This window comes from Micrasema longulum, unplaced genomic scaffold (genome assembly GCF_059751315.1).
Source record: "Micrasema longulum isolate JH-2025_06_02 unplaced genomic scaffold, ASM5975131v1 h1tg000266l, whole genome shotgun sequence".
Classification (NCBI taxonomy): domain Eukaryota; kingdom Metazoa; phylum Arthropoda; class Insecta; order Trichoptera; family Brachycentridae; genus Micrasema; species Micrasema longulum.
Genome location: NW_028277470.1, coordinates 875909 through 885286, shown reverse-complemented (window position 1 = coordinate 885286; position 9378 = coordinate 875909). Strand labels below are relative to the sequence as shown.

At 30.3% G+C, this 9378-nt stretch overlaps 1 long non-coding RNA gene across 1 annotated transcript in view; it reads right to left on the bottom strand.

The window, feature by feature from the left end:
- Positions 1-3728: 3728 nt before the first annotated feature.
- Positions 3729-9378, bottom strand: part of LOC148283049 (uncharacterized) — a 386042-nt gene continuing 380392 nt past the window's right edge. The window contains exon 4 of the long non-coding RNA XR_015821948.1: positions 3729-4020. This is a non-coding gene — a long non-coding RNA (uncharacterized LOC148283049). The remainder of the gene's footprint in view (positions 4021-9378) is intronic.

The following is a 9378-nucleotide window of genomic DNA, read 5'->3' as shown; positions in this document are numbered from 1 at the left end:
AAATTAAACAAAATAATGAAAAAATCAATTTAAAGAAAAAAAAACATTAACCTCTAGATGGAGATAAGTATCGATGGCTCAGTTTCATAAAGCAATAACTCAAAAATTTTAAGTTTTGAGTTATATCATTCATTATTATAAAAAAACACACCTCTCAATTGTTTTTCTTTTGTTGGACAAATGTTTTCAAATGGATAAAAATAAACTTAACAATATCTCAGCTCCATGACTAATTAAAACGTTAATATCCGTAACAACTTTCATCTTTAAACTAGTAACCATTTCACATAAATTAATACATACATACTTCACTTTAATTTGTTACAAATTAATTTAGAGATGTCATAACATTCGGACGCCATTTCTCAAAACTAGTACTTTCTAGTTATCTCTGTATGGAGCTGAGCCATTTAATTGCTTCTTTCCTTGTCACTGTTACCCCCTCTTCTTCGTATTTCGTATAGTACCTATAGTTTAGTTTTTCAGTTAAATTAGTTTGGGTATATTTCTTTAAAAAATTGGTTTACATACTCATCTTCTTTTTTATACCAACTTTACTTCTAAACACTGTTCTATCTTTTATTGATTTATATTGTATTTTTTAAATTTGATGTTGTTTATATACTCATGTTTCATATAAATTCCATGTAGGTAAAAGCCTTATGGGCGTGAAAAATTAATGAAATGAAATAAAATAAATATAATTTATTTTTATTTTTATATATAATAAAACTGAAATTAAAACGAATCCATCATACCTACAATATGATCATATTTAGCATTTATTTTCTTAAATCGAATGGTTTGGGTAAATAGTAAGAAACAGCCTAAGGCCAATGTACACAGCCTTGTATGTGTGAATTTTTTTACACTGCAATATGCCAGAGAGCCTAATTATAGTAGTAATTATAAAATAGAACCCCAAGGATTGACAAAAATCACATTATAGTTTGTGTGTTCTCACCGGAAATCGAACCCTGAGCCTTCCGTGCGTGAGTCAAGTATCTTATTCAATAGACCACGGAGGCCATATAAAATTTTTAAATAAATAAATCAATTGAAAGCTGTTTTTTTTACCTGCGTCAAAAAAAGGCAACAATAATAAACCTACACTTAAAGTAAACTAGGCAAGTTCTTGTAAAATAAATATTTAATTATTATTTCAATTGTGTACATGGTTATGCAAACATGTGTCAAGCCACAAAATCGAAAAAAATGAGCCAGTGTCAGAACCATGATCCAAAATTATTTTTTTTTATTTTGAATAAAAATTGTTTAATAAGTTTAAACTTACAAATTCGCTATAATACTTTGACGTGTTTACCAAAAACCACTGCTTTAAGATGCTTAAATTATTGTTGCAAATTAAGATCAATATGTGGCTAACATGATAACAATATTGCAAAAATGTGTTTACCCCACAATTCATATTGGAAGTAGGTACATAAATCCCAAGGTATTTTTAACGTCTAGTTTGGAACACGAAGCATTTATTTCGAATTGATTATTTTTTTGTTAAAATTTTCCATCACAATAAAATGTATTAAATTTATAATTTCATATTAAAAAACCATTATAGACACGGATATTTTTTTTTTTTTTTAAGTAACATTGTTAAGAAAATTACAAATTATTATTTTATAGGTCTTCTGTAAAAATGTGTTATCTGACTTTTCGTAAAATTAATAAAATAAATATAAAACTTTATCACATTTTTTTTATTCTACTAAGTAATTTTTATATATTAAACTTTATAGTCAAGCTAAATTATTAATCATGTTTTTTGAAAAATGCGCCTGATTTTAAATATCAATTATTATCTCAGTTAGAAGTTGGTGTAGCTTAACACATTTTTGCATAACACCATCCACATATTAGTTAGGTTTCTACGTTTAGCAAAGATAAAGCATTTACATGATTTTTTCCAATTGAAAACATTTGTTCATTTTTATTATTTTTCAATCGATATATAATTATTGCCCACCTATTTACCAAAATACCTGAATACTTACTCAATCGGTCCTAACTACCCAAAGTTTCTTTTGAAAATATTTATTTCCGAAATAATTACGATTTTCTTATTTTATTATTGAAAATTAAAATTTGTAAGTGTGAGAATAATTTAGATATCTTTAAAATATAAAATGCACCGCAGTACCTAAGAAAAACATGAAAATAAGTTACTGAAAATACTTCTCCAAAAAAAATATTAATAATAAATTACATTTTTTTAAACTTGACTTATTAAAATTAAAATGATTTTGAATCAAAAAGCAAAAAGCTTACTTACATAAGTAAATATCTCTAAATTAATTGTTTTAAAAACAACATCAAATAATGGTATTCTTCTTTCATAATTACCTACAAGACAACCCTAATAAGATGATAAGTAAAAACGTTTTTTGGAATCATTTTTATGGAACACTTTTTTTTCACACTAAAATAGATTTTATTTTGTTGAAGTTTTTTAAAGCATTAAAAAATTACCTACATATTTTTTTAAAAATTAAAATATTGTTTTAACGTAAGAAGTAAAATAACACATCAAAATATTTCGTATTTATTATTGATTTTGGTTTTAATAATTTGATTCAGTCGGGATTGCCATCTGTAGTTTAGTAGTCTAACTTCAATCAATGTCCTAAAATAGTCTAATCAGAGTTTAGTCCCAATAGTGTTAGGGTAAATGTTATTATAATGGATTTTCTAACAAATAATCTAACAAGAATTGGTAGCAGCTACTGAAATCCAGTGGCGTATTTTTAGAAAATATCTGTAAAAAAAAAACATTGGGCAGAATTAAAAAAAATTAATTATTCATTTAAGAAGATTATAAAGTACCTGCCTACGTTTATCCGTTGTAAAAAAAAAAATAATTACTGCTGATAATTCATACGATTTAAAAATACGTTCCTATAGACATCTATAAAATGCGTTTACTTTAAGAGTAGGTAGGTAAAAAAACAATTACAAGTATCAAGTACCTATCTAGTATGTTCATATAACAAATAACCTCAAATACCTAATAAGTTCCTTACTGAAAGAACACAGGTAAGTACATGCAAAAATTGAATCATGAAAGTTGACTAAATAAATACGCCATGTAGACTCAGAAGAATGTATAAAATCTTACTCTTTCAGAACAGTTGATTTTGGCCCGTAAAGTATGTTACTATCTACAAAGTTTAGCGTGCTTACACGCTTTTTAGTATGATAGGCTCCTGAGCACGGAAACGGAAACGTATAGTACGTTCATGCACACAAATGAACAAGTAGGCTAATTAAAATTACGTAACGAGAGTAAAAAACATTTGAAGAGTTATAATTCAGCAACATCTACATTTTTATTTACAGACCTTATTCTAAATCTGCGGCGTTCGGAAAATAAACCTTACGCGATTTTTGAAAATTTCAAAACGGTGCCAAGATATTGGATATAAAAAACGAAGTGACTTTTACTAAAGCTAGGGTTTCCTAGGACAGCGGTGCCCGTATTTTAACGGCCGTAGTGAACGGTGATGCAGTGGACAGCCGTCGTAAAGGTGATTAGAGAGTGGTTTCCTAAGAAAACGGTGTTAAATGGTGTTGATAACACCGTTTTCCTAGAAAACCACACTCTAGTCACCTTTACGACGGCTGTCCACTGCATCACCGTTCACTACGGCCGTTAAAATACGGGCACCGCTGTCCTAGGAAACCCTAGCTTAAGATCGATTTTGGAGCAATTATGGATAGCTCCATCACTCAATTTTATTTTGTACTTGGTTTACAGGACATTGTATATAAATAGGAATAAAAATAGGCAATGTTTGTTTATTCGTGATTTTTTATATTTTTTAAATAAACATAGTTTAACAATAACATTTTTAACACCAAATCAAATACCTTCGATTAGTTAAACCGTTTACCTTTATCCAAAAACACGTTAACGAAAATGTAGTGAGGTTGAAAAACGCAAAACGGTAACAATTTTTTTTTTTTTAACTTACCCACTTAATAGTTGATAGATCAATAGAAATCCTGAAACAAAAGAAGACAATATTTAGAAATAAAAAATAATAAAATCTCAAAATTTGAGTAGTTCTATGATCGATCATGTATAACCAAATAGGTACATTGTGAAAAAAATCTAAGTCCACATCTCAACATGAGAAACGCAGGTATCTTATTTATTATAAAGTGATATTATACATTCATTTCCTCAAAACCGAGTGACAGCCTCGTGGTGTAGTAGTCAGCGCGCTTGCCTAGCATGCAAGAGGTCTCACGTTCGATTCTCAGGGTGGTTGAGAATAAATCTTTATTTAAAAAGGTGTTTTCAAACCATAATATTTCATAGTCCCTGGTCTTGCACCCGAAACGTAAAACTGATCATATTACGTTCATGTATCAAAAAAATATCAAGATAAGCTGCGATTGGTGTACCAATGCTGTGCCCTTTGCACCACTATGTGCGGAATGGGGAATGACGAAGATGAATTAAAAATCAATAAATATGTATAAAATTTGTATGGGCAAAATACTTTTCTTTGCTCCTATTTTACTATGGGTATTTTAAATTTCAAATGACCCTTTTCTGTCACCAAACTTTATAATGATTTTTTTTTTGCATAGGTTGGCATTAAATTAATATGCATAGGTAGATTTAAAAAAACAGGATACTTATATACTTCACTACTTCGGGAATTGCACTGGCTACGTTTTCCACAGAGGGTGGAATACAAACTCTGTTGGCTTATGTATAAGTCACTGCACAACTCTGCTCCAGAATATCTAAGGGAGCTCTGCATTCCAGATGAGCTAGCTGACAGACGTCTTACGCTTAGATCAGCTACATCTACGTCGAAAGGAAAAGTTATTGTGCCTCTACGCAAACAGCGCACTAAATTCGGCGGACGTGCATTTGCGGTCGCAGGCCCTACGGTATGAAATGCTCTCCCAGCAGAAATCCGAAACTGTGAGGGTGAAGTGATGTTTCGGAAGAAACTTAAAACACACTTTTTCTCTAAATCATTTGAATAAATTCTTAGCATGTGGTGGAAAAGTAATATGAAAAAGTACATTATTTTTCTGAAATTAAAAAGTTAAAATTAAATTTACATCTTTATGTAATCACTTTGTGAAGCGCCCTTGAGGTATTATATTACGAAAATGGCGCTATATAAGTTATCCATTATTATTAATTTTATAATAAAAAAAAGAGTCCAACATGGCTTAGCTTGTGTATATTGATTTATTTAGTTAGCACCAACGTAAGTACAAATTACATACACAGGAAAACTTTCATTATCCGGATTTTTATCTAGAAATTTAGCTGAAGTAATCAAGTACATTTCCATGACCCACTATTTCACATGTTTCTCAAAGATGTGATTGGTTAAACTTCTCGTCTCTGTCATATCATTAGTAAATACATTATACTAGGAGCGCAGAAGAGTGCATGTCTCTGTCCAAGTCTAGTTTTACTAAAGGGCTCTTTGATATTAACAATAAGCCTCTGACTGGTTCGATTTTAATTAATTATAAATAAGTTGTGTCTCGTGTGTAAGTACAAATTTTAAAACCTGTATGCAATATACATTTTTCTTATATCCATGATCTTAGTATCTGAAAAAAATATTGATTGGAGGGATATGTCGTGGGTTTTTTAAGTATTATTTTTGTACCTTTTTCTAATGGTTAATTTATTTTGGTTTTACGAAAAAAGTTCCAATAAATCAATTGAAAACACTTTTAAATTAAAAATTTTGGTAAATGGAAGCTTTGAAAAAAATCAATCTTACCGAGAATCGAACCCGGAACTCTAATCATAAAGGTGTCAAATTTAAAGTACTGTTATTCAAGGTGGTGTAAGCGGGAACACAAGAAATCATTTTTAGAATTTAAAAAATATTTTCTCTCGTTGAGTCAATAACATTTTGTGGGAAAATATCCCCCGTACGTGTTAAAAGAAACAGTGGAATATCTAAAATTAATTCTCTCCGTTCGAAAATAACCACGGGTAGCGTTTTGCCAGAGCAATTGCTTCGAAACAATATCGCCATGTAGACGGTAATAAATTATCGGCTCTCACGGGCCCCGAACTGCGCACTACGTAATCCCATAAATCCACACTTACACCACTTTACGCTCCCTTTCTCGGGAACTAACACATATCAGAAATGTTTCGCCAATTAGGATCCTACTCCAGCGAGCTACCCCGCTTTACTTGGGAATTCGGTATTACGTTTTGATAAAGGTTATTCGGAACAATGCTAGTGGCACTTTACTTTGGGTGGGTACTTTGTACTCTCTCTAGATTATTATCGAACTTTGAATTGGGTACCTTCGTATATTATAATATCTTACATTACCCACTATGCATTGTGTGTATACGCCTTAGCACCCAAGGAAAATTATACCAAAATTACTTGCGAACATTTTAAAGAAAAGCATCCACAATTAAAAGTATAAAATAAGTATAAACTCTTGCGTGGCTGTAATGTCACACTAGTTGACATAGGACACAAGAATTGATATTTTTCTCTTATATTTTTCAAATCATGAACTCGTATTTTTTGTAATCTAAAAATTGACATTTTTACACTGGATTTGGAAAATAAAATTTGTATAACTATGCTAGATGTTAATACAAAAAATATTTATCCTTACTAGGCGAAGAATAAATGTCCGCTACTTCAGCAACACATTTGAATAAGAGAGAGCACGGATATGGATGACATAATAAGGAAGACAGGAACACCGCCCTTTGGCGGGTGTTGTGTAATACAAATAATTTCTTCAGTCGGTTTATGACTGATAGGGGATGCGCGCGTAATATGTGCGGCGAATTTATTATATTTAATTTATTTTGCAGGGCAGGGGGCTAAAATTATTTATTTATTTGCATAAATTAATGACTAGACAGGTGCCACCGTTTTTTAGCAACAATTCACGGACAGTGTATACTTGTAATTCCGTACTAAACAGACTTCATGAACTCGGCAATAGTTATTCCCACGTATCTGATAGTGTAGGGTATTGTTCCTATAGAACAAACCTTTTGAACTTTTTCAAAGATGGTGAATGGTAATTATATTTATTTATTCATGTATTTCATAATACATACTGTTTTTAGTTCACTTTGCCCAGCTCTATGAAACAGTACTTATGATTTTCTTGTTGTATTACTGTAGAATGTGTTATTATTTAATTTTGTTTTTTACATTTATTCTTGGATGATTTAAATTTTCTACTGAATATGCTGTATAATTTTAAGGTTAACTTTTTGAATATAAATCTTGTATAATTTTTAGGTGAAATTTTTGTTAACAAATCTTAGGTGTAAGAAAATTTATGTTTTAAAAAAATAAAAATATTAAGCCAAATATGTAAGTATTATATTTTTTTGTAAAAGGCAGATTTACTGTTAATGTTAATAAAATAAAATTATGGAAAAAGAATTATCAAATAGTATGCCTCCATTTTTTTTCTTTTTTAAAGGTCTGAAATTCATAATATTCTGTCTTTTACTAGTGGTAACATGATGTAACATCACCGTGCGCAAAGGAATTATTTACCCCGGTCTTTTAAAAGTTAATGAATGACCGAAACAAGATTTTTAGGCGAATCCAAATTTCGGCTTATGTTCTAGTTTCGGCTGAAACTTATTTAAATACGTTAAAAGTCACTTCACAACGCCCAAATTGTTAAATCTTATGAGTTTATTAAAATAAGTGTTAAATAAAATACACATGGAACAAAAGGCATAAATACAATGAGTAAATTAGTTAATTTTTGAAGCCTTTTGGTTCGATGTAATGTTATATTCATATTAATTATACGTTACAGTTCTTCAATTAACGCAATATGAACGTTTTGGAACCGATACCACGGTTGTAATAAGTTTTACTAGCTGAAACTGGCCGAAACTGGCCGAAACTGAAACAGAAATTAAATGTGAAAAAATTGAGGTGTGAGTTCCTGAAGAAGGTATCAGTAACATCTCAGCGAAAATGCTATTAATACGACTTAAAAAAAAAAACCTTATGATTCATGGTAGTGTTTATGGAGCTGTTTCATAATATTTCAAGTTTTTTTCAAAATTCATATTTTTTTGTAAAACATTCCTGCGAGAGGATGTTATATGACATCGCGTTCCTTTCACTGCTCCACGTTGAAAAACACTGATCTAAAGTCAGGCAATACGGTGGGGAGTTGAGAGAGGGAATGTATGCAAATACAAGGCACGAAATACAGTTTTTTGTGGTTATAAAATAGAATATGCTCCAGGGGGATCCTTGATACCCCTCTTAGGCCCGGAAGAGTTAACTTCGCATTATTTCAAAAATAATAATCTTTCATTTCTTTTTCATCTGTTTGTTTTGGCAAAAAAAAACGCTACTGCACTAATCAAAGTATTTTGATTTTCAGTCGAAAAGTTGTTAAGGATTCCGTTTTAATCTGTCTTATGCCATGAACATTTCTGCCACACTAATCTGACGAATAAATTAATATTTCCAAGGTACTATTTGAATAATGAGTAAACAGGCTATTGCATTTCTGCTCTTTGAATTAGTACGTAATTTTTAATACGTTTAGAATAAGTAACATAACATGTTCAATTTTAATAATGATTTAAACAATAACAAAAAATCATTTTAAAATATAATCAAAAAAAAATTTGAATGGTTTCCTTTCTTTTTTTTTAAAAATAAATTTTTGCATTCTTATGATTTACCCAGATATTTAATTTTAAGGTCCATTTTCAACGAGTTGTAAATAACTCACTATTAGAAAATGGGAATCACGTTGGGGTAGAGTGGGATTCGAACCACGGATCTTTGAGCCGTGAGCCCGAGACACTAGCTACACAACCACAACCCGATTCTTATCCTTATTACTACAGATACCATGATTTTTTAAATATTTTTTTTAACCTCTTCATGTATGAATTAACAATTTTGAGCAAAAAAATGTCAGTATCGTATGGTGCCACTATGCAAGAAGTTAAGAGTCCTCCCCACAAGGGAAACTTTTTTTAAAGAGGAGAGAGTTATTTTTTTTTGTACATTATTCATTTACCACAAAAACGTTTATCCTATGTTAATTTGCTTTAGCTATATTTTAAAATATTTTTCGTTATGTAACTGTTTATTTATCTGTTACCTAGTTAGTACCTGCGTAGTTTTTTAAATAACTATTATGGATCAGTATTTTACGTTTGTCGAAATGTTTGCAGACATGAGTGGATTTCACCTCTAGGGAGTTATTAAGAAAAACATATTTCAATTTGTAATAATAATAATAATTGGCTGATTTACATAGCGCCATTTTTGTGAAAAATCACCTCAAAAGCGCTTCACAATTGTATACGTAAACCTTCATTCTATCTAAGCT